At 40.5% G+C, this 22,989-nt stretch overlaps 1 long non-coding RNA gene across 2 annotated transcripts in view; it reads right to left on the reverse strand.

The window, feature by feature from the left end:
- The window catches only part of LOC129557578 (uncharacterized), a 41,113-nt gene that overhangs the window by 6,888 nt on the left and 11,236 nt on the right, over positions 1-22,989 (reverse strand). For both annotated transcript variants that reach the window (XR_008686238.2, XR_008686237.2), the window contains exons 3-4: positions 6,695-6,756; positions 1,223-5,597 (exon numbers count right to left, since the gene is read on the reverse strand). This is a non-coding gene — a long non-coding RNA (uncharacterized LOC129557578). The remainder of the gene's footprint in view (positions 1-1,222; positions 5,598-6,694; positions 6,757-22,989) is intronic.

Below are 22,989 nucleotides of genomic sequence, written 5' to 3' on the forward strand. Positions count from 1 at the left end.
AGCACAAACTGGAATCAAGATTGCCAGAAGAAATATCAATAACCTCAGATATGCAGATGACACCACCCTTATGGCAGAAAGTGAAGAAGAACTAAAGGGCCTCTTGATGAAAGTGAAAGAGGAGAGTGAAAAAGCTGGCTTAAGCTCAACATTTAGAAAACTAAGATCATGGCATCTGGTCCGATCACATCATGGCAAATAGATGGGGAAACAGTGGAAACAGTGGCTGACTTTATTTTGGGGGGCTCCAAAATTACTGCAGATGGTGACCACAGCCAGGAAATTAAAAGACGCTTACTTCTTGGAAGAAAAGTTATGACCAACCTATACAGCATATTAAAAAGCAGAGATGTTACTTTGCCAACAAAGTTCTGTCTAGTCAAGGCTGTGGTTTTTCCGGTAGTCATGTATGGATGTGAGAGTTGGACTATAAAGAAAGCTGAGTGCCGAAGAATTGATGCTTTTGAACTGTTGTGTTGTAGAAGACTCTTGAGAGTCCCTTGGACTGAAAGGAGATCAAACCAATCCATCCCAGAGGAGATCAGTCCTGAATATTCATTGGAAGGACTGATGTTGAAGCCGAAACGCCAATACTTTGGCCACCTGATGCGAAGAACTGACTCTTAGAAAAGACCCTGATGCTGGGAAAGATTGAAGGCAGGAGGAGAAGGGAATGACAGAGGATGAGACGGTTGGATGGCATCACTAACTCAATAGACATAGTTTGAGTAGGCTCCAGGAGTTGGTGATGGGCAGGGAGCCCTGGCATGCTGCAGACCATGGGGTCACAAAGAGTTGGACATGACTGAGCAACTGAACTGTACTGAACTGAACTGAAAATTCCTCAGCGGTTTCCAGTTTATCTGAAAAACGATCAGCATTCATTGCTTGATATGTAGCTTCTGCCAGAAGGAGATTCATTAAGGGATGCACTGGGGGGAAATAGTAAATATATGGAAAGTTACACATGATTTTAAGATGTACCATCTTGCATGACTGATTATAAGTTCTCCTGAGCCCTCTTGCTGAAGTAGTTCCTTCAACAGAAAATACAGCTCTGCTTGTGAAGTACAAGTGGCTACAATAATGTCTCCCCTTCATTTCAACTATATCTCCTCTTTGCTAGAGAAAATGCACACATCCTTTTCTAATGCTATTAAAATGAAAAACATTTAATATCAAAGCCAAAATCAAATCAAGTCTGAAGTTCAAAGTGCTCTACCTTCAAACCACACTCCGATGTGTCTCTTCTGTAGGGCTGTGGATGAGCGGGAGTGATGGGTTCCTCCAATCAACAATCACTGTCTTGTACTCGTCTATTTTTTCTTCTTCAATGTCTTTACCATAGTCCATCATTAGAAGATGATGACTGCTCCTTTAAATGAATCTCAGTTCATAGAGTTTTATACAGTGTAAGAATGACGTGGTCTAACAGGCGAAGGGAGGAAAATTGTGAAAATAATCAGTAGTATTTATTGAATCCTACATATGAAGTGGGGCTTCCCAGGTGGTCAGTGGTAAAAGAATCTACCTGCCAATGCAGGAGGCGTGGGTTTGATACCTGGGTCAGGAATATCCCCTGGAGTAGGAAATAGCAACCCACTTGCCTGGGAAATCCCATGGACAGAGGAACCTGGTGGGCTACATACAGTCCATGGGGTTGCAAAAAGTCAGACACAACTGAGCAGGAGCACACGCAAATATGAAGCAGACATTGTGATGAGCCCTTCTCAGGCATTAATCGAACATTTATAATTCCACTATGAGGCAGTTATTATTCCCTTTAGAAAGCTGAGGGAACTGAGGCAAAGAACAGTGAAATAACTTAACCAGATCATAATGCTCGTAAGGAGCTGAGCAGGGTCCCAAGTAGACAAACCCCACTGTCAGGTGCCTTTTTAATCTTTGCAGCTGATTCTAAATACTTAATTTGTCCATTTGTTATTACAACAGTGATTACATGATTGTCATCCAAAATGGGAGCATTTTGAAAATGAAAGTGTTCAAACATTATGCCAGGACAACAAGCATAAATGGGGATCATTCCAGGGAAATTAGATGTGTATTCAACTTAATTATTAAGAACTCGGAACATTATTTTCTGTCGGAACAATGTCACACACAGGAATTAAGATTCCAGGCCAGTCCATTCTTCTCCTTTGTCTTAATGTTTTCCTTCTGAGGCCCCAGGACACAGTTATTTCACAATAAAACATTAAAGTCAAATGCTCCATGCTCCATAAAAACAGAATTACTTCCCTTCCTAAAACTCCTATTTTAGCAGAGTTTTTCTAATGTACTAGGTGTATGTGCTGATTAAAAAAATATTCTTCAATAATGTTTCTTTTTTTAATTTAAAGTTACAAAATAATATACACAACTATTTGATCATTTGGGTAAAACAAAAGGATTTTTATATATTTGCACAGCATGTATATGTGTGTTTATACCTAGGTATACTTCTGCATGCAGAATATGTCTCTAGATAATGCTCACAAGAAATGTTTAGTAACTGTTCCATCACCAAGGAAATGAATCCTGGAATCTGGGGTGAAAGGGAGACTTGTTTACACAGTATATTTATTTGTTCAGATTGAATTTTTTGCCACCAGTGTGTATTATTTTTCAAGATAAATAAACTAGATAAATAAATACCTCCCATTAAGTGAAGTTGTATCATAGCCAATAAGAAAGCAATCTGATTAAAGTAATTGGCACTGATTTTTGAATGACTAATAACTTTATCTCTTTTTATAAACTGACATTTCTAGAAAGGGATGCCTGGGAACCAAAGTGAATCTTTAATTGGTAGAATTTTAAGAGGGGAGTGAAGAAATTCACAGGAGAATAATCAACCATGCAGGAAATAGTGTCTTCTAAGTTGGCGCCAGTCTTCATATTTTCTTCCTTTTCTCCAATTATGAACCCACAAATTTTCTAAAATGTTCACCTTTTTATAATGTAGGAAATTTAAGCTCCAGTAGTATGGGGAAGACAAAGATTAAAGAAGATGCAATCATTTCTCAATATAATTTCTAGACAAGAAACTATTTGCTAAATTTGAAGGCTGAAGAGTGATGGAATTTTCTGCTCCTTAGCTGTGTACCCCCAAACTTCTGTAGCTTAAGTTTCACTAATAGTGGAGAAAATTATCAGAGATGTATAAAAGAATTCAGTTTGGCCATGTGCACTGAGACAATTCAATGAAAAATTGGGTTGTTAAGCTAATGCCTTAAATACCATAGAACTCAAACAGAAGCATCAGTAATTCTTAGATTATATACTGGCATTATTGTGATCCACACAGTCAAAGGCTTTGGCATAGTCAATGAAGCAGAAATAGATGTTTTTTCTGGAACTCTCTTGCTTTCTCCATGATCCAGTGGATGTTGGCAATTTGATCTCTGGTGCCTCTGCCTTTTCTAAAACCTGCTTGAACATCTGGGAGTTCACGGTTCACATATTGCTGAAGCCTGGCTTGGAGAATTTTGAGCATGACTTTACTAGCGTGTGAGATGAGTGCAATTGTGTGGTAGTTTGAGCATTCTTTGGCATTGCCTTTCTTTGGGATTGAAATAAAGACTGACCTTTTCCAGTCCTGTGGCCACTGCTGAAAGAGATGGGAATACCAGACCACCTGACCTGCCTCTAGAGAAACCTGTATGCAGGTCAGGAAGCAACAGTCAGAACTGGACATGGAACAACAGACTGGTTCCAAATAGGAAAAGGAGTACATCAAGGCTATATATTGTCACCCTGCTTATTTAACTTATATGCAGAGTACATCATGAGAAACGCTTGGCTGGCTGAAGCACAAACTGGAATCAAGATTGCTGGGAGAAATATCAATAACCTCAGATATGCAGATGACACTACCCTTATGGCAGAAAGTGAAGAGGAACTAAAAAGCCTCATGATGAAAGTGAAAGAGGAGAGTGAAAAGGTTGACTTGAAGCTCAACATTCAGAAAACTAAGATCATGGCATCTGGCCCCATCACTTCATGGGAAATAGATGGGAAAACAGTGGAAACAGTGTCAGACTTTATTTTTTTGGGCTCCAAAATCACTGCGGATGCTGATTGCAGCCATGAAATTAAAACACACTTACTCCTTGGAAGGAAAGTTATGACCAGCCTAGATAGTATATTAAAAAGACAACAAAGGTCTGTCTAGTCAAGGCTATGGTTTTTTCAGTGGTCATGTATGGATGTGAGAGATGGACTGTGAAGAAAGCTGATCGCCGAAGAATTGATGCTTTTGAACTGTGGTGTTGGAGAAGACTCTTGAGAGTCCCTTGAACTGCAAGGAGATCTAACCAGTCTATTCTAAAGGAGATCGATCCTGGGTGTTCATTGGAAGGACTGATGCTAAAGCTGAAACTCCAATACTTTGGCCACCTCATGCGATGAGTTGACTCACTGGAAAAGACTCTGATGCTGGGAAGGATTGGGGGCGGGAGGAGAAAGGGACGACAGAGAATGAGATGGCTGGATGGCATCACCGACTGCATGGACATGAGTTTGAGTGAACTCCGGGAGTTGGTGATGGACAGGGAGGCCTGGCGTGCTGTGATTCATGGGGTCGCAAAGAGTCGGACACGACTGAGTGACTGAACTGAACTGAACTGATACTGGCATTAAGGATGTTTTATATGAGTATGATAGAAACCTCAAGTTTCACATCTAATACCTGCTCTTCCCTTATTACCGTAATAGAATCCTGATTTCATTTAGGAGAGTAATTTTTCTTCCTAAAAGACCACATCTCCCAGGTTCCCTTGAAGCTAGGTACAGCCTTGTGACAAAGATTTGGCCAATGAATTGTAAGTGGAAGTGTTCTGATGTACTGCTGTAAAAGCTCCTTAAAGGGAATTAATCAGGGTAGGAGGGCTTTCCTTTGTACCTTACCCGTTCCTCTTTCATGCCTGGAGAGACCATACAATGACTAGAGGGACATCCTCTAGCAGGATGAAAGGGCAGAGAGCGAGAAAGAGCCTGGGTCCCTGATGACTTTGAGAAATCCCCCTATGAGCCCCAGCAATCCAGAGGCAGTATCTCTGTCATTAACAGTGAAATGCTTTCCCTAACTGATCAAAAAATTACTTCTCTCTTTTCGGAGAAAGAATGTCATGGAATAAAATAAATATAAAATTCATTCACCATCATTCCTAATCTGTATACTTTGCCATGCCTGCTTTTTGTTTTATTTTGTTTTTAATTAATTCAATTTTCAAAAGACACTTCACCTTTTAGAACAACCCAGGAGCTGTGTCTTCAGTTTCTCGAGGTCTAGAAAAGTTCCTCTTCTTTATGAACAACCCATCTTTCAACTCACAGAAACCTCAATTAATAATCATTTTGCTCTCAAGATGACTCTGGGGGACCTTTACTCAGACAGTGTGACTGTCACCACAGTTGTTGGAACTGGAGTTATATCCACAGATGAACTTTTCTCGCTTGTTTATTTTCCACGTGGGGTGTCTCATTTAAAACAAATCCATTGTACATCCCCAGGCCCTAAATGTAGGCTGTGTTATGGATATCCTTTGAAACTTCTCTCTGATTTTCTCCAGGAAGGAGGGGAGGTAAAAGCTTGACTGAAAAGAAAAAAAAAAAAATTATAAGAAAGAAACAAAATAAAAACCATATTTTTAACAGAATGATTTTTGAAAGCCTTGGAAAATGTTGTGTTCACTCACATAAGGCCCCACTGTTTTAAACATATTTTACTATAATTTTTCCTTCAAAATTCTGACATGCGAAGTTGAACAGGGCTCTTTCAGTGTACAACCCCGGGATATGGAGAAATAGAAAGAACAGTATTCCAACTAATGCATGCTCAGTGGGGATCATAATATCGCATAATTGCTTGAAATCCACAGGCTGATCCGATGTCATCTTCAGAAATATGCAAGTTTCCCTTTGTTTTCTGAACTAGAGATATTTTCTTGCTTTAGGGCTTAACCCTTCAGCTCCCACCCCTAATTACTGAAACATGATGAAAAGTGAACATAGAGCTGCCCTTCCAAAACCTACTCCAAATGTTCTGTAAGATTCTCCCAAATCTGCCAACTTTTCTTCTAACAGAAATGCACAATATGTGTTTAATTTTATCAGTGAACCTCAAGTGTTCCTTTTCATCCATTTCCTTTTCTACCTGTTTCTAAATACACACACACACACACTCACACTCACTCACACACACACAGTCCTAAAATTTCCACAAGAAATTCTGCAAGAACAAAGAGTTGCTATTTCGGAGCATGTAATGACATGTTTAAAAGTTCATCAACTTCCCCCTTTAAAAAAAAAAAAAAAACCTGGCAATGAGTCTAAAATAATAATTCAGAAAGATTTAGAGGAAAAAACCCTTAAGACCTCTTCTTCTATAACATTATGTAAATCATAAATAGACCCTGGTCTGGAAGTGATTACAGCAAGCTACGAGACAAAAGGTACTCCAGCAGACATTGCTGACAATAGGCTCTGTTCTCTCATCACTGTGTAAGAGGATTTGGGAAGGTAAGTTCTTGGAAGGACTAATACGAGTTTCATGTCATTAGGAAGAATTCCCAAGTGTATGTGTTCCAAATATTAACCCTATGTCCTGGGCCACAACTGACTGACACACTCAGTACAGAGGCGTGTCGTCTCATTCAAGGTGACCGACTGGATGCTCCCAGCGTTCACTCACTCTTCTCCAGTTCTCCCTTTTCTTCTCAGTTGTCATTGTCCCCGACCTTCCAAACAGGATCCCTGGAATGAAGAGGAGGAAGCTCTATATAAACAGTTCATTCCAGAAGCGTGAGTCATTCCTACCTAAGCTCCCCCATTGCCTATCTAAGGAATACCCATTCAGATCTAAGCTTCTCAATTGCTTTTAGAAATCACTTTGTTTCATTTTTCCTCTTACCTTTTTCCCCGAGGGCAAAAGTTTAACTTTTTCACTCTTCTTATAGCATTGCAATACTCAGTTTGGTTATTCAGCTAACAGAACATCAAGATTGCATTTTGCTTGAACGTATAGCATTAGAAGCTAAGGCCAGCCAACTCAAAGGGACTCTGCAATGCCATTTTATAATTAAGCAGAGCACCCGCTGGACCGCATGTTCTAACAGATGTTTCCTGGCCCCAGGTACTAAGCCAGCACATAGTAAAACTGCCCAGAGCCTCTCCCTGAGCCAAGATGGGTCAGTGTCTGGAACGACTCCTGTCTAGTGTCTCTTACTGTAATTAGAGAATGAGGCTAGCTTTTGGTCATTAATTCCATTTGAAAAATAGCCATGGCTAAATTAAAAAAAGAAAAAAGAAAGAACATCAGAGTACTTTTAAAATTGAAAAGCCCAATAAGAAAATGGAGATAATTTATTGGTGATTTGTTATTTCGAATAGGGTTTTAGACCTTATATAAACTCTGTACAATGATTTGCAAAATTCTTCAAGATGTTTTGCAAAATTTTCACTCCATTTATAAAATGGATAAAATTAGAGGTTCCTTATGCTTAGGCTGGAAAAGAGTTTGTAGATTGGTTAGTACCAGGAAATCAAACTCATATGCTGTAGCGGCCAGTTGGTAAATGAACAAGTCAATCAAGGGCAAGAAAAACCATTCTGCCTTTTAAAAAAAATCTAGTTTTCTTTCATTTACTTGTTTTCAATAAGAGACATGGGTACAGGAATATATCTCTCTGAGAAAACAACAGATCAAGCAGAGCTTAAATTCAGGAGATGTACTCCTGAGGTCAGCAAAGTCCTCATACCATATTTAGCGTCTGGAGACTGCTCTCAGCCTCTCAGCCCACTCAATGATGCGACCCTTGACCTTGCCCTAGAAGCTCTTGAACCTCCCCCAACAATCAGGCAGCTAGGGAGAGCAGGGCATCCCTAGCACAAAGGTAATCCATTCTGATGGGTGAGTCCCATGCCTTAGCAGTTACATGTTTTTAATATCATCCTGAGTACAAGTGCATGGACAAACAGAAACCAGTATTTTGCCTCTGCGTAGAGCAGACTAAGGAGAAGGCAATGGTAACCCACTCCAGTACACTTGCCTGGAAAATCCCATGGACAGAGGAGCCTGGTGGGCTGCAGTCCGTGGGGTTGCAAAGAGTTGGGCATGACTGAGCGACTTCACTTTCTCCTTTCACTCTCATGCATCGGAGACAGAAATGGCAACCCATTTCAGTGTTCTTGCCTGGAGAACCCAGGGACGGGGGAGCCTGGTGGGCTGCCGTCCATGGGGTCACACAGAGTCGGACACGACTGAAGCGACTTAGCAGCAGCAGCAGCAGGGCAGACTAAAAAGGTCAGTAGAAAATGTTGAAATCTCAGGGGCCCAGGAGAGCCCATGCCATGTTAAAGGGCTCAGGTGGTCCGCTAGGACAAAATGAGTAGAAATCTGGGACCCCTGTGGCCAGATCTCATTTCTCGAGAGAAAATAAAAACCTACGTTCTTATATGGACTCTCCCAATTAAATGTCACCTTATTCAAGCACTATAAGGGTTAAGCAACTTCTGTGGTCCAAGTCTGGCCAAGGTGCTCCAAATTTGCAACCTAGTGTTTTAAGTGACTTGCCCAACTGTCACTCAATTGACTCTAGATGTAGGCTAGAATCAGAACTTAGAGTCTCTGACTCCTTATCCAGTGAGACCTGACTTTCATTTCAATGGCCCTATAAACCACAAATACCTTTCAAGAGAAATTTGTAGACTATATATCCTAAGAAGCAGAAACTTTGATATTTTTAGTATTATGGTTCTTTACACTAGTGTTTTCTCCTACAACAGAAAGAAAAACTCATTTACAAAGTTGACATACAGAGGAGGAAAAAATAAAGGTTTTGGCGATTATGTGTGAGTCACTTAGTCATGTCTGACTCTGTGTGACCCCAGGTACTGTAGCCCACCAGGCTCCTCCGTCCATGGGATTCTCCAGGCAAGAATATTGGAGTGGGTTGCCATTTCCTTCTCCAGGGGATCTTCCCAACCCAGGAATAGAGCCCGGGTCTCCTGCATTGCAGGCCAACTCTTTACCATCTGAGCCACCAGGGAAGCCCTTGGCGATTATAGGCAATCTATAACTTCAAGAAAATGTTGATCCTCTGGTGGGTTGGAAAGGCTGAGGAAAATTTGTTTTAAACAAAGAGATGGACAGAACTCTAAGAAAGGTTTTAAAACATTTAAAACAACCTATGTTGAGGGTGGCCCATAGCAGGGTAGGAAAGACTTCAAGTCAAAAGAAACCTCACTATTAGGAGTGATCTGGCTTTAATAGATATCTATTTCATATGATCCTGAGGCCAATCTGTCCTTGTCATAGCTGTTCTTTACCTCTGTTATTAAGCAAAGTTGTGCCTGGAGGGAGGTTAAGTATTTATAAAGTAGATTTGTTCATGGATGTGTGTGTGTTAGTCGCTCTTTGTGACCCCATGGACTGTAGCCCACCAGGCTCCTCTGTCCATGGGATTGTCCAGGCAAGAATAGTGGAGTGAGTTGTCATTTCCTTCTCCAGGGGATCTTCCCAGCCGAGGGATCGAACCCAGGTCTCCTGCATTGCAGGCAGATTGTTGATCATCTAAACCACCAGGGAATCCCTGGTGTTCATGGATTAACTGACATATATTGAGTATGCACCATGTCCCAGACCAAAATCTCAAATATCTGACTCATCTGCCTTTTACCACTTAGTTGTTATCATTGTTTAGTTGCTCAGTTGTGTCTGACTCTTTTGCAGCCCTGTGGACAGTAGCCTACCGGGCTCCTCTGTCCATGGGATTTCCCAGGCAAGAATATTGGAATGGGTTGCCATTTCCTTCTCCAAAGCATCTTCCCAACCCAGGGATCAAACCTGTGTCTCCTGCACATTTCCTGCATTGCAGGTAAATTCTTTACTGGCTAAGCCACCAGGGAAGCCCAATTACACTATTAATCATTTATTAAAACAAACAGACAAACAATGTGGTCTTTTTCCTTAAACAGAAAAAAAAATAAAACCTTAACTAGCCTTATGTTGGGATAAAGCTTACATCAATGAATTAAGTAGTCCTTGCCCTTAAGTTTCCATGGACCATTAATACATAAAGAACTAATTTTAATAAAAATGTTGGAAGCGTTTTGTTGAATGCAAAGGAAAATTAATTTTCCTTGAGTCAGCTGGGAAATGTGAAAAGAGCCTCACCCTGGATGTGATATTGGGTTGAGCCTTAAGGAATGAGCAGGAGTTTTCAAGGCCAAAAAGGAGAGGAAGGTCATTCTGGGCAGAGGAAGCAGTTGGAAGAAAGGCAGTCCCACAGTGTGTTCAACATTTGCAGAAGAGCAAGTGGTTCAGGAGAACTAAAGCCAAGGACACATGAGAAGAGTGGCAGGAAAATCTGAGTTCATTTTTAAATAAAATAATCACACAGTAGTGAGTATAACCTCTTACACTGAAGATGAGGGGCGCTGCCCAAGGTTTTAGAGACGGAGAGTGTCCGATCTGTTCTAAGTTAGAGAAAGATCATCTTGCCTTCAAAAGGCTGGTGAGTGAAAGTACTGAGGCTAAGAAAGTCCGTTTGGAAGCTGTCCAAACTCTTTAGGCAAAAGATGGTGAAGTACAGTCAGCCCTCTGTATCCATAGATTATATTTGAAATATGAAATTCCATACAGTTTCAAAATGCAAATCTTGAATTTGCCAGCAACAATTTACACAGCTTTACTTTGTATTTACAACTATTTACATAATATTTACATTGTATTAGGTATAAGTAATCTAGAGATGATTTAAAGTGTATGTGAGGATGTGTGTAGGTTATATGCAAATACTATGTCATTTTATATAAAGGTCTTGAGCATCCATGGAGCTTGGTGTTCTGGCGGGGGCAGGGGCTGCAACCAATCCCCTACAGGTATGGAGGGACCACTGTTCTGAATTAGACAGCAGCAGCTGAGATGAAAAGGGAAAGCCAGATCTGAAAATACCTTTTTTGAGGTAGAAACAATAGAACTTGGTGACCAGTTGAGTAAGGAAAATAGGACGGTTAAAGGTTGAATCTAGAATCTTAACTTGAGTGCCCTGGGTGGAAGAACGTGTCATCCACCAAAACATAAGGGAAAGCAGGGTTTCTGGAGGGTAAATCATGGAGAAGGAAGAGGGGCAGCCGGTAGATGAGCTCTGGCTTGGAGATGTTAAGGCTGAAGTGTCTTTTGTAGATTCTAGTGGGTGAAACTTACCTGGAGAGCATTAAAAACTGGAAATGGGACTCAAGCAAAAAATACAAACCATGATCTTGACCCATGTAGAAATGCTCTGGAAATAACCTTTAAATGATATGAATGGAAACTATTGGGTTAGCTAAAAAGTTCATTTTGGTTTTTCTGTAACATCTTATGGAAAAACCTGAATGAAATTTTTGGCCAGCCCAGTACATACTGAGAACCCTAAAGGATAATAATTAAATAATTTGAAAGCTAGTAGTAAACAAAGGCACAAAGCAGCCCTTCAATCAGCTTCCATGTCCTTTTTTATACAATAAAACTGGGAAGCTATTAAAAGAGCACCCGCCTTGGAATTATGCAGACATAGGTCTGAATACTAATCATGCTATTTACTAGATGTTTGACTTTGGACAAGTTATTATGCAATCCCTGTTAGCAAGACACTTAGGTGTTTTGAGGCAGATGCTATTCTATGGACTGGAAATACAAAGATAAATAAAGGCCCTCAAAGAGTTTAAGTTTCCTTTTCTATAAAACAAGATTATAAGGAGTACATTTCAAGCAGGTTTCCCAGGTGGCTCAATGGTAAAGAATCTGCCTGCCAAAGGAGGAGACATGAGTTGCATCCCTGGGTTGGGAAGATCCTTTGGAGGAGGAAACGACAACCCACTCCAGTTTTCTTGCCTAGGAAATCCCATAGACAGAGAAGCCTGATGGGGCTACAAGTTCATGGAGTTGCTTAAGAGTCAGACACAACTTAGCAACTAAATCGACAACAGCAAAATATTCCAAGCACCCAGCACAGCATAGAGAGTACTGAGACCTGTCACCTTACTATGTGCCAAGTACTTGCTATTCATAGGCTCATTTAATTCTTCCATCAAAACTATGAGATAGACATTAATGTTGGTCCATTATACAGTTGGGAAAACTGAGCTTAGGTATGTCTTAGTTTCATAGGGAACAAATTAAGAGTCATCTGATTCCCAAAATGCTGCCCTTCATCTTCTTTCCTTTGCCAAAACCAAATGAGTAGGTGTAGCCAAGAACACCTTCTCTCTCTCTCACGTGTGTCTGTGTGTTTGTGTGCGTGCATGCACACTTAGCCATGTCCAACTCTTTGTGACCCCATGTACTGTAGCCCGCCAGGCTCCTCTATCCATGGGATTCTCCAGGCAAGAATACTGGAGTGGGTTGACATTTCCTTCTCCAAAGGGTCTTCCCAGCCCAGGGATCACACTCATATCTCTTGTCTGCTGCATTGGCAGGCACTTTCTTTACTACCGAACCACCTGGGAAGCCCTACCTTCTCTCTCAGTTTCCTGAAAGTATGAGTAAGTGAACTAGAAGTTATCATCCAAGGAAGTACCAATTAAGCTGAGATAAATGTTTCCTATTAACAGGAGGATAATCGAAATTCAAACTCATCAAGATAGTGCTGGTATGAATTTCTTTAAATGATATTCAGAATAACTGAACTAAAGATGATTCCCTACAAATGCTCTTCATCAGTTTGTAGATGGCCAAGGTTACATAGTCACACATGGTGGTCCTGGCTGCTGCTACAATCTCTTTCCTACTGCAAATCATTTTTGGAAGTAGATGGAGAAAGAAATGTAGTGAGTCAATAATTTAATATTAAAAGTATTTTGGAAGTAATTTTCACTGTTAAATAATGAAATACAACTGCTTAATAGTCATTCTGGAGTGGGAATCTTCATTCTACGACCTTTTAATGTCTTCCACTTTGCTATCACTCTTACATCTTCATTCTCATTACTGTCACACTGGCTTGGTTTAGGCTCTCTGCATTTCCCTCCTGGATAGCTCTCAACCCCTGGTGCTCTCTCTGTGGAGCATTCTATCACAAGTGAGCCAAATCTTTATCCTGTTCAGTAGTTCCCCTTCTAAAAAGCCTACCCCCATTCATGCATGAACACAGGTTGCTTAAAACATTTTGACCTTCATTCCCAATGCACAGAACATCTTAGGTCCCACATGTAGCATGCTGTTTCACACCTATGGTCCTTAGCAGTTGGTAGCCTCTCTGTATGACATGCCTTACCTTACATTTATCTGAACCCCAACTCATCTTTAAACACACAACTCAAGAGTCATCTCCTCTGAGAAACCCATCATTACCTTTCTGTGTTCTAGTCTTTGTATCCCACAAGATCCTGTTTATTAAGAAATCTGTCACACTAAATGACTTGTACTTGTTTACATGTTTATTTCTCCAAGTAAACACTAAGCTCTGGGAAGAATGTATATCATCTTCTACATTTTTGAATCTCCATACAAGAGAACCCCAGCATATACAGTAGGGGCTCAGTAAATATTGTGACAGTAAATAGAACCGATTCCAGTTGTCATCATCATGGTCATCATTCCATGGTTAGTGGATGCCCACAGGAGTGTAACTCGGTAGGTGTTACATTCAATGTTTAGAGAGGTTGAAGGAAAGACAGCCAAACTCCTTGCTGTTTCTGATGAAAAGAAACGGGGGTCTCTCTAAGATAGGAAGGAAAGAAGAAAAGCTAGAGGAGCCTGAAATGTGTTCATTTTGTCACTTTCGGATGCCAGAGTTTGGGATTTTAGTGCAGGCCAAGCCACTTATCTTAGAAGGTTTTGACAAATTTTCTGGGAAAAAATAAAAGAAATGAATAAAATGAAAATCTGTGGTCAGAAGGTTACAGAAAGGAATGGCACACATTTCTGCTGGGGAATAGGAAGTGGTCTTGTCTCCCGCAGCAGGGCTGTCTAATAAATCTGGAGAGTTTTATTGACTTCATAGGCGCAAAAATAACCACCCGGAGAAGACATCGGGTTTCACTTATTTTTTTGGAAAGTAATTTTTCACAGACGCGAGGTTAAAAGAAAGTGGTTGCACGGGCTTGGGCTGTGGTGGTGTGTCTTCTGGTATGCGTAATGCAACTGGATCTCAATTCTGGGACGATGCCCAGTTTCAGAGGTCTAAAAACCTCTGTTGAAAACCATGAGGACAGAGTGTTGCCAAAGTTTTATGTATGCAACTGTAGATCGGTTGTCTTAGTGCAAGGAGAGACTTTGATCAAGAGCGTCTGGAGGGAGGGGTTTCATTAAACGCTGTTTTCAACCCTTAATTCTACAGCTTTTATGTCTGCTTGTTCCTAAGTCTAGCACAGACCCCAAATGGCCCTGACACAGAGGAGCCCCTCCCCAAACCCACGTCTGGCTCTCCCACAGGAGCAGTGAGGGGCATGGAAGGCGTTCTTGGGTAGAAAAGATACACAGTTTGGAAGGTTTTGCTCCTTACTCCCTGGATTTTGGTCTTGTGTTGGACCATTCGAAAAGGAAAATGTTCTCCCCCTCCAGCCTCGTGTCTGTGATTCATTAGGAAAACTTCCCCTACACAAAGGCAAGCTTTCCTAAGAAAATGCTTGATAAGACTATACATTTGTTGACTGAGTTCTTCCTTTTAAAAACATCTGGCCGAGAAGAGAAACTTCAGCCAAACTTAGAAGGTTTAAGTGTCCCTTTCCGAACTCCTTTCCATTGTCCTTACAGTCATGGAAGAGATGGCAACTTGGTAATATTTTTAACATTTTGCAACCTTCATGATCATTTCTCATGGTGAACCTGCAGGGACCTTCTCCCACAAGGCAAGGAAAACCATTTTTTCCCCAAACATTGTTATTTATTCTATAAATCAACAGGAATGCAGATAGAGGAGCTGTGATCTTGGCTGGTTGGTCCGTGAGTGGAACCACCTGGTGTGTGGGAGGCCGATCATTCTCAGTGCCTCCAGCAGTCTGCATGAAAGTGGATCGGGGTCTTAGAGTAGGATCACTGGATTAGAACTTGGGAAATAAAATTTAACACTACTCCATCTGAAAGAGTCACCTTGTTTGAAAGATTAACAAATAAATGGGTGGTTTCAAAGTGTATGTTTTAGTAGCAGAATCCGTTTCCAAAGGAAAACCATACATAATAAATTAGTAAACATTTATTGAGTCCTTGGGATGTGCAGGGAACTGGGCTGACCCAGGGATCGAACCCAAGTCTTCTGCATTGCAGGCAAATTCTTTACTGTCTAAGCCACCAGGGAAGCCTTTTACATGCATAGTTTTATTTAATTTAATCTTCACTACTCTTAACGTGCTCTGCTCTCATGTCTATTTTATAGATGAGGAAAGGAAGGGATTGGCTTGCTCCAGATAACATGCTGTATAACCCACCATACAAAGCAGATCGAAGTGGGGCTCCTGCGGAATTAGGGTTAGAATAGCATGAACCTTTAAGACCTTCCACCTTATTCCTCTGTCAACTTGTGTCTCCCAGAAGCAACACCAAGGCTTTGTAGAGCTAGAGTTTCAAACTCTGTTGACTGGATAAATCCTGAAGTTTCTTCCAAGTCTAGTGCCCCTTATTCTGGACACATAAACCATAGTAATCCTCAAAATAAGCTCCTTTACACTGGATGTTGGCAAACGGTACTCTTCTTAAATGGGCTGACTCAGAGTCACTTATCACATACCTTTAAAGAATAGATTCTTCAAATGACTTTGCTCCACTAAACACAGGGGTGAATTCCAAGAATTGTGCAGAGGTAAGTATTCTGATACTATAAGATTAAACGTGCTGTTTACATTAAAACAGTACTGCCCAAGTCAAGATCGCTCTTTATATTTCTTTCACGATTAAGTTATTAAGTATTATAGAACTAACACATTTGCTTATACATTCACTGCGAATCATTTCTAATCCAGCTAGGCGCAAGGATCAGGTGTTAGAATTTTTGCTTCTCATCTTAGCTAGATGTCTGCTCACTGAGAGCAGAGGGGCTCATCAAGTAAAGGGGGAGACTTTTGATGTCTTTGTTAGCGGTTCACAAAGGGAGAAAACTCCACAGGCTGAATCTCTTAACTCCTAACTCACATCAGACATCCCTAAATTGCCCAAATTTAGTGTTGGTAAGGGGGGTGGGGGTGGGGGTGAAACCAGGTTCCTTCTTACAGTGTAGTTTGGGGTGTAAATTGGTATAAAATTATTGGAGGGCAATTTGGCAATAGCTATTAAAAATGAAGTGTTCATACCCTTTGACCTGATAATAATTCACCCTCTGGGAATTCATCATAGAGAAATACTCCTACAACTGCTCAAAGATGTAAGTGTAAAATGATGTTTGCAAGAATCTGTGTTACAGGGAAAACTGGAAAGGGCCCAAATGTGCATTAACAGGCAATTGGTTAAGGAAAGTTTGGTTCAGCCACACAATACAATACCATGGAGCCATTAAAAAGAAGATCACTCTTTACAGACTGGCAGGGAAATATGTTTAAGACATATTGCTCGGTAGAAAATAGCATGCTTCAAAGTTGAGAATATAATCCCAGTTTGTAAAATAATAAATAAAATGTTAATATATGCCTTGAAAAAAAATGTTAACTGGTTTTCTCAGCTGTGTGGGATTAGGAAAGATTTTCACTTTCTGTGCTATATATTACAATGTTTCAAGTTATTTATGGATGTATATTATATACATGCTGTTACTTTTGTAATCAGAAAAAAAAAGTAAATGTTTCTGTAGCTTGGTCTCTTGAGCCAAGAGCCTGTTGAGAAAGCATGGAAGCCTAGTCCACATCCTTCAACTTGAACAGAAAACAAAACTTAGCTGATATTGGAACAGTGATGCAGCTTAACCAAAAGGAGGACCATGCGTGGAAAATCTGGCCTTTAGAATCTGTAAGCCATTGTAATAATTAGCCCACTGCTAAGTCACTTCAGTCGTGTCCGACTCTGTGCAACCCCATAGATGGAAGCCCACCATGCTCCCCTGTCCCTGGGATTCTCCAGGCAAGAACACTGGAGTGGGTTGCCATTTCTCTCTCCAATGTGTGAAAGTAAAAAGTGAAAGTGAAGTCGCTCAGTCGTGTCCGACCCTTAGCGACCGCACGGACTGCAGCCAACCAGGCTCCTCCATCCATGGGATTTTCTAGGCAATAGTACTGGAGTGGCTTGCCATTGCCTTCTCCGAATTAGCCCACAGTGGAGGGTTATTTCACGAAGGAGCTCAAGAGAATAAGCGTAAATGGCAGTCAGATTTTGAACCACTGCTGTGGCTGAGAGGACAACTGAGGACCAGGGATTCAAACCAAGAGGCCTCATCGTCAGCAGTGACTTGCCAGAGGCAGAAGACAGCCATAAAAGATGAAGAGGACTTTGTGCTTAATTTTCACCCTCACATCGAGTTAAGGTTTGATGCAATTTATAAGGACAGATTCCTTATTTATAAGGACAGGGGAAGGGTCTACAGCTTATTAACTAAGGGGACTCAACCAAAAGAATGAAAGATTACAAATAAAAAGTACAGGGCTTTGGAGGCAGGGCCCTGAGAAAGAGGGATTCCCTGGTGGCTCAGTCAGTAAAGAATCCACCCCCAATGCAGGTGACCCAGGTTCAAGACCCTGGGTGAGGAAGATCCCCTAGAGGAGGAAATGGCAATCCAGTCCAGTATCCCGGCCAGGAAAATTCCATGGCCAGAGGAGCTTATTAGACACAGCTTAGTTACTAAATCACCACCACCTGAAAGAGAGGGACCCTTAAGCTATTCTTCACCAGTTTCTCAGCAACTGGGTCTGCTCTGGCTTAGAGTTTTTATACCGAGGTAATATGGAGAGTGGTACATGCTTCCTTTTCTTTAAGAATTATCCTACCAGAGAAGCATTTCCATTTCACACCTGGTGAGAGCCAGAGGTGGCACCCTGGGCCCTGGGAGACTGTGCTCCCGGGTTTTGGTATATTTGAGTTTCTGGGGATGTATAAGCTCTAGAGAAGCTCTGTTTGTTGACTATGGCAGATGCCCAGTTCTTGATGCTCATAAAACTATGGCAGTCAGAGTTGGAAAAGACGTATTAGGTCATCAATTTAGACTCGCATCCAAGGCAGGATGGTTCCCTATTGTAGTCAGTCCAAGTCTCCCTCCAGGCAGTTTGGAAATATCTCGGGGGCCTAACTCTTGTGCACGCTATTCCTCTCCTCTGGTTCCTGGGAAAACACTGAGGCATTTGATGGTGGGAAAAAAAGCATTTTAGAGCCACACAACTACTTAATTATATCCATTCACCTAGATTCCTATCGATGTTTTCCACAGGAAGAAAACAATTCGGTGTAAAGAAACTCTCATATCTCTGGCATAAAGTTGCCATCAGGGAACAAATCACTGATTTTTTCCGGTTCCTTGTATTTCAACTTTGGCGGTGAGTTTCTTTTTAGCTTTAGGAAAAAAGCAAATTTGTTTGAATTCTCCATAGCAGGGTTATCAAGAATGAGTAATATTTGATTATTTAGTAGCTTACTAAACACTTATTTTGAGACTGTTTACTTCTATTTTTGCTCAACTTGATGTGCTCCCAATTTTTATTTTAGGTTTCTAGGGGGCTATAAAAATGGGGACTCTGAAAGCTACAGTTTTAATTTCCCCATGGTTCCTTGTGATTCGAAGTTGGTAATGAACCTAATCACCTCCAAAATTTTGGTAGCCACTTTTTAAAAAATGTATTTTATGGAAGTTTGGTTGAGTCACAATGTTGTGTTAATTTCTGCTGTACAGCAAGGTGATTCAGATACACACACACATTCTTTTTCATATTCTTGTCCATCACGGTTTATCACAGAGTATTGAATATGGTTCCCTGAGTGGACAGTAGGATCTTGTTTATCCATTCTATAAATAGCAGTTTGTGTCTGCTAACCCCCAAATCCCAATCCATCTCTCCCCATTAGTGGCTACATTTTTGTACAGAAGTAGAATCATCCTAGAGGAGTAGGCTTGAATTGTTACTGACTGGTTAATGTGTATGTCCTCTCTTATTCCCTATGCCTCCTGTGTCTGTGTGTGTGTGCGCACGCGCATGTGGTTTACTTGCTTGTTCTTTATGTGGTTGTTGGTTTTTGTGGGGTTTTTGACTTGAAAATACTCAAAGTCTCTTTTTGATAAGTAATGCTACTAGCAAATATAAAATACTCAGAATAATGTAATAGTTGGATACTTGCATTTGAAAGTTTATTGTCTTTTTAAATCAACACAGCAGGCATTTGTTTACTGATGCTAGTGACATCAGTATGAGAACTTTTATCAACATGCAACATTCACCAACCTTTTTTTCTTAGAAAAAAAAGAAAAAAAATTTTTTTCTAAAGATGGGCTCCCAGTTAATCAGCTATTAAAAAACTATCTGTTAAAGCTGAGTTAAACTTAGCTGAGTTTAATTAAATTTTAAAAGTTGACTGGGAATTCATCCAAAATGCGCTCATCAAAAGACAAAGGTATTTGAAAGTAGAGGTAAGAGATAGGATTATGGGGGGAAGATTAATTTTAAACCTCTTGAACTGGAAAAATGGTTTAGTGATAGAAAAGCTGAAGATAAAAAGATTTTACTTTAAAAATAGTTCAGTAATGTATATCTGTCCCTAGAATTTTCTGTGGTATGCCCCTTTCAGAAATTTGCTTGCCCACATTAAAAAATTACTAAGGATAATGGAAAGTGAAAATTACCAAAATGTACAAAATTACCAAAGGTACAACATCATAAATGACTATAAGAATATTTTCCCAACCTAAAAACTCTAAAAGATTTTTTTATGATCTGTGAATGTACTTAAATGTAATCTCATAAACAAGTTAAAATATTTTAGCTGTTCATTAAGCAAATTCTCTTTAGGAAGAATAATGAAATTACATGAATTTAGTACTGTCTGGAAAAATATGGACTATAAAATGGAAAGTTAATCCTGCTGGTAATCTCATTAATGTGGGTTACACTGAATTCCTTACAGGCAAATAAATTGTTAGCTCTTCCATAGATGGATATCTGTCCTGAGTAGAATGTTTGAGACATGTTTGGCTCAGTAAGTATCAGTGGAACAAATAAGCATGCTTTGTTCAGATAGACCTCAGATTGTTCACTGTTTGACGTATAGTTATGCTTGATTTAAATAGTAACTAATGAAATGATAGTAATTTTATGTATTTACAATCCTATCTGTGCTCTGAAAATTAGCATGTCTATATTGGTCAAGCCAACTCATTAGAAAAGATCCTGGTGCTGGGAAAGATTAAGGGCAGGAGGAGAAGGGGGCGACAGAGGATGAGATGGTTGGATGGCGTCACTGACTCAATGGACATGAGTTTGAGCGAACTCTGGGAGTTGGTGAGGAACAGGGAAGCCTGGTGTTCATGGGGTCACGAAGAATCGGACAGAACTGAGTGACTGAACAACAACTGGTTAAGAACTTGGTTTGCTGCTGCTGCTGCTAAGTCGCTTCAGTCGTGTCTGACTCTGTGAGACCCCATAGACGGCAACCCACCAGGCTCCCCCGTCCCTGGGATTCTCCAGGCAAGAACACTGGAGTGGGTTGCCATTTCATTCTCCAATGTGTGAAAGTGAAAAGTGAAAGTAAAGTCACTCAGTTGTGTCCGACCCTCAGTGACCCCACGGACTGCAGCCTACCAGGCTCCTCCGTCCATGGGATTTTCTAGGCAAGAGTACTGGAGTGGCTTGCCATTGCCTTCTCCGAAGAACTTGGTTTAGGAAGAAAAGAAACTAATTTGTTCATAGAACTTTAAAAATTCAGTAGTAGAATAGAGTCAGCTTCTCAAATAACATTATCTGGATTCTGACCCTCTCTCTGTTTCTGCATCCCAATTTTACCACTTTCTGTGCTGTTCTCCTTCTTTAGCAAATATTCTGGCAAAGACTGAACCACTTAGCAGCCTCTAGTAGAAGGAGTATATTTTACAATAGAAGCTGACCTCCCATTGACTTAGCATGGGTCACATGCCCATCACTGAACCACGTGCTGCAGTGGTTTGATGGTACCTGAGCTTCCTGTGGCAGCCAAAAGAATATTACCACAAACTGGGTGGCTTAAAAAAAGAGGAATTTACTTTCTCATTTCTGGAGGTCAGTAATCCAAAATCAAGATGTCACCAGGTCTGTTCTCCCTTCAGAGATTCTAATAGAGATTCTTATCTCTTATCTACTAGATGAGAGATTTCTTATCTCTTCCAGCTGCTGGCGGCTCCAGGTTTCCTTGGCTTGCAGCAGCTTTGCTTGGATCTCTGCTTCAATGACCACATTGCCTCCTCCTCAGATCTGTGTATCTCCACTGTGCTTTTGTGTTCCTCTCCCTCCAAGTAAGAACACACGTGATTGTATTTAGGGCCTTCTGGGATCATCCAGGATGATCTCTTGCAAAGAACCTTAATCTCACCTGCAGAGTCCTACTCCAAATAAGATCATATTCACAAGTTCCTGGGACTAAGATGTAGACATAAGTGTTGCCGGGACACCATTCAACCCACTCTAGCTAGTAAATGTTTAACAATCTCCATGACAAAAAAGGAAAAATCCTTATATACAGTATTTGCCTGCCTCTGTGGGGTAAATACTGCCACCACATCCACTTTCAAGCTGTCAACTAGAAGTCACTGAACTTGAAGTTGGAAAAAGATGCACAGTAGCAGAACACTATATAGTACTTCCACCATCCAGATCCAATAGGTGTAAAAAGCCTCAAATGCATAGATAATAGAGTAATGAATTCAAATAATTAGAAAGTGGTGAGTTTTGAAGACCTATTCATTTTGTTTTAAATATAATTTATTTAATTATATATTCATACACTTTAAATTTTAATGGTGATGATTTTTAACAACTGGCTCACAGAATTCCTGAAAATTTACCAGTGGGTTCAGAAGAGCTGATGTGACTCAGCACCAATACCACTGGGTAGAATCTGCTACCTGATCAGGTTGGAGTCATAAAGCCTAAAACAAACCACCCAGACTGCAAATGAGGTGGGTGGTTCCTTAAGAGAACGCTGGAGTGCTATTGGATAAGAAAGGGAAAATAATATGGAAAAGACAAAAAAGACAAAGCCACTTCCCATCATTGTTTACAGAGATATTAATGATTTGCAGAACTACACGTAGCCACACTACCTGTATCAGTTTGAAACTGTTACAGGTAGTGTGGCTACGTGTAGTTCTGCAAATTAGTCTCTCTACCGAAGATAAAAATCAGTTTTTACATTCTAACTTATCTTGGTTCATACAATCTGTTTTTAAGCCTAGACATATCTATCCCAAGGCTTCCCTGCTGGCTCAGATGGTAAAGAATCCACCTGCAATGCAGGAGACCTGGGTTCAATCCATGGGTCGGGAAGATCCCCTGGATCTTCTACTCACTCCAGTATTCTTGCCTGGAGAATCCCATGGACAGAGAAGCCTGGCAGACCACACAGTCCATGGGGTGGCAAATAGTCAGACATGACTGAGCAACTAACACTTTCATATCTATCCCAAGGCAATAAACTTCAGAAAAAGACATAAACCAATGGTCTGTTTTAGAGTATCTTTTTAAAAAAGAAAAATTAAAACCTTTATTGAGATACAATTTATACATCATGCAATTTACCCATTGAAAGCGCAAAATTCACTGTTTTTTGATATATTCACAGAGTTGTTCAACCTTAACCACAGTTAATTTTAGAACATTTTCATCACTCCCCCAACAAAAACTCTGAACCACTTAACTATCATCTTCCAGTGCCTGCACTCTGACCTATTCCCCTTGGTGACCACTAGTTATTTTCCTCTCTCTAGATTTGCCGAGTCTAAGAATTTCATTTGAATAGAATCATATAATAATTGTCCCTTTGTGACTGGCTTTTTCACTTAACATAATGTTTCAAAGGCTCATCCATGTTTTAATATGTGTCAATATTTCACTCCTTTTTACTGCCAAATGGTA

This window comes from Moschus berezovskii, chromosome 7 (genome assembly GCF_049115385.1).
Source record: "Moschus berezovskii isolate FMDL1 chromosome 7, NW_MosBer_1.0, whole genome shotgun sequence".
In the NCBI taxonomy this organism is placed as follows: Eukaryota; Metazoa; Chordata; class Mammalia; order Artiodactyla; family Moschidae; genus Moschus; species Moschus berezovskii.